Below are 3719 nucleotides of genomic sequence, written 5' to 3'. Positions count from 1 at the left end.
CTCTACCTCCCAGCGTCTTTTCAAACTCAGCTGAAATCCCACCCTCTTCAGAAGACCTTTCTTTCGCCCTTACTCTGGTGGTGTCTTCGCTCTGACATACCATTTACATGCTTTTTTCTCTTACTGTAGACAATTATTCTCATTCTGTCTCCTACATTAGAATGTGAGTGCCTTGGGAAGAGGGACAGTATTTTTAACTTTCTTTCTATGCTCATGGCTCAGCACAGTGCTTGGCACATGGAATGCCCTTAATAAAATCTTGCTGACTCACTGGCTAATCAGGAAGGACCTCAAGATTGCTAATGTTCCCTTATACTCTAGGGTTTAATCTCTGAAGACTATGTGTCTGGAACCTGCATGCTCAGCTAATCTCGATGTGATTAGGACATGAAAAAAAACTGGCTCCTTCTGGTTCAAACTCACAGAAGAATGCTTTGTGCCAGGTAATCGTTAATCATTTACTATGTAGATTATATATAGACTATATAGCAACATGGCACAGGGACCTAGTCAGTGTATTTTTTTTCCTTCCTTCCAGAGAGTCTTCATGGGAAAATGAATTAAGATGAGACAACTACTTGGTGAATAGAAAGTATTTTGATACTATGGAAATTTGTCCATGCTACTGGTACACCTGGTCAGACAGGTTAGACAACTTCTCCTCAGCCAATCTTAAGAGAGTACCTATGTATTTTATTTTATTCATTTAAAGACATTATAGTGATAAGGGGTCTATAGATTTGACCAGACTGTCAAAGGGGTCCATGACACAAAAAAGGTTAAGAACCCCTGACCCGATCTAATACTCTCATTTCAAAGATAAGGAAACTCAGGCCCAGAGAAGTTAAGTATGCCCAAGGTCATACAAGTAGTAAGCAGCTGAGCTGGGGTTTGAACCCAGAACCTCAGACCCCAAGCTCATCTACAGTCTTTCTACTGTAACATAACTGTCTTCACATTTGCCCAGATTCAGTGTGGGTGAAGGTAAACAATGAGAAATGAGACTGGAAACAGATTGTAGAGAATATCAAGTTTCAGGCTCAGGAATTGGTATTTTATTTAGGAAGCCACTAGAAGCCATAAAAAGTTTTAGAGCAAGGGAGTGACTGCGGTCAGAAGACAACTGGCAGCAGTGTGAGGGATGGATTGGAGAAGATTGAGACAAAAGACAAGTAATACCAGCAGCAGAGCTAGTCCAGGTGAGAGGTAATGAGGGCCAGAGTTCAGTGGCTAATAGTAGTGGTAGGAGCAGCTAGGTGACACCATAGTGCATAGAGTGCAGGGACTGGAGTCAGAAAGACTCATCTACTGAGTTCAAATCTAGTCTCAGACACTTACTGTGTGACCCTGGGCGAGTCACTTAACCCTGGTTGTCTCAGTTTCCTCATCTGTAAAATGAGGTAGAAAAGAGAATGGCAAAGCACTACAGTATCATTGCCAAGAAAACCCCAAGTGGGGTCATGAAGAGTCAGACACGACTGAACAAGAAGTAGTACTGGGTGTGGAAAGGAGAGAGCAGAAGCGAGATACATTATGGAGGTAGAGCCAGTGGTAGACCTGACACCTGGTTGAGTGTGGTAGGTGAAGGAGAGGATAGAGACAAAGATGACTGAGGATTTTAGCCTGGGTGACTGGGAAAATGGAGTTGTCTTCCACAGAAATACAGAGGTTTGGAGGACAAACTAAGAGAAGAGATGGGAAGGATTTGTTAGGCAAAAAGAAATGACGAATTCCATTCTGGACAGGTTGAGTTTGAGATGGAAGCAATCCATCCAAATGGATTAACCCAGTGAGACACCCAGGCCTGGAGCTCAAGCCTGTGGATACAGACTTGGAAACCATCTGCATGACGGTGGTAAGTGAAACTGTGGGTGTGGATAAGGACCCCAAAGGAGAGGCTCCAGTAGCTTTACTCTTTCATTATGCAATGGCATCCTGTGGCTGTCTGGAGAAGTCAATGGGCCCCTTCTCAGGATAATGGTTTTAAAAGCATAAAAGAACACAGAGAGGATTTATAAAGGGAACCAGTTATGTCAAAATACAGTTTTCAAAATATTTTTTTCTTTAAAAACCCACAAGTTCACAGACTCCAGATGTAGAGAAAACATAAGAGGACAATGGATAATACCTTGGGAGGTGCTGTCATTTAGGAGATTTTTTTAAAATAATAAGTTAATTTACTTATTTCTAGTTTTCAACATTTACTTCCATAAGTTTTAAATTTTCTCCTCCCTCCCCTTCCCCAAGACGACATGTAATCCGCTATAGGCTCTACATATTCATTTCTATATTTTCACATTAGTCATGTTGTATAGAAGAATTATAATGAATGGGAGTAACCCTGAGAAAGAAAAACAAAACAAAACAAAACAAAAAAAGAAAATAGTCTGCTTCGATCTACATTCAGGCTCCATATTTCTTTCTCTGGATGTGGATGGCATTTTCCACCACAAGTCTTTTGGAATTGTTTTAGGTCCTTGCCTTGCTGAGAAGAGCTAAGTCTATCAAAGTCAGTCATAGCACACTGTGGCTATAACTGTGCATGATGTTCTCTTTGATTCTACTCATTTGACTCAGCATCAATTCATATATGTCTTTCCAGGTTTTTCTGAAGTCTGCCTGCTGATCATTTCTTTTTATTTCATTTATTTATTTATTTGTTTTCAGTTTTCAACATTCACTTCCATAAGTTTTTGAATTTTCTCCCCCCCCCCCCTCACCAAGATGGCATGCAATCTGATATGGGCTCTATACATACGTTCCTATTAAACACATTTTCACATTAGTCATGTTGCATAGAAGAACTGTAACAAATGGGAGAAGCCATGAGAAAGAAAACAAAACAAAACAAAACAAAAGAGAAAAGAGTCTGCTTCGATCTGCATTCCGATTCCATAGTTCTTTCTCTAGATGTGGAAGGCATTTTCCATCATGAGTCCTTTGGAAAAGTTTTAGGTCCGTGCATTGCTGAGAAGGGCTAAGTCTATCAAAATCAGTCCTCACGCACTGTGGCTGTTACTGTGTACAGTGTTCTCCTGGTTCTGCTCCCTTCATTCAGCATCAGGTCATATAAGTCTTTCCAGGTTTTCCCAAAGTCCACTGTTCTTCATTTCTTATAGCACAATAGTATTCCATTACATTCATATACCACAACTTGTTCGGTGATTCCCCAATTGATAAGCATCCCCTCAATTTCCAGTTCTTGGCCACCACAAAAACAGTTGTTATAAATATTTTTGTACATGTGGGTCCTTTTCCCATTTTTATGATCTCTTTGGAATACAGACCTAGAAGTGGTATTGTTGGGTCAAAGGGCGTTGCTTGAGAAGAGAAAGAGGGACTGCCAAAAAAGACATAAAAAGGAGATGCCCATAAACATTCCTGATGGGGGTGGTGGGCAGTCATATCACGGGCTTAGCAGTAGTGGAGGGATGCAGAGACACAGCAAGCCCTAGGACAGGAGAAGGAGAGAAGAAGCTATCTTGCCTCTGACAGCCTCTCACCCCACCCACCACCGCCGCCCCTTACAGACAGACAGACACACACACACATGCGCACTCTCTCTCTCTCTCTCTCTCTCTCTCTCTCACATACACTCACACATTCTGCCCTGTGCTATTTACAGATCTGCTAGATTGGAATTCTGTTTCTGTCATCAGAGTTACATGATATCTTTTTTATTTTATTTTATTCTTGTCCATGAAATTGCAAATCTGTTA

Source organism: Trichosurus vulpecula, chromosome 1 (assembly GCF_011100635.1).
Source record: "Trichosurus vulpecula isolate mTriVul1 chromosome 1, mTriVul1.pri, whole genome shotgun sequence".
Classification (NCBI taxonomy): Eukaryota; Metazoa; Chordata; class Mammalia; order Diprotodontia; family Phalangeridae; genus Trichosurus; species Trichosurus vulpecula.
Note: the sequence above shows the minus strand (reverse complement) of the source record.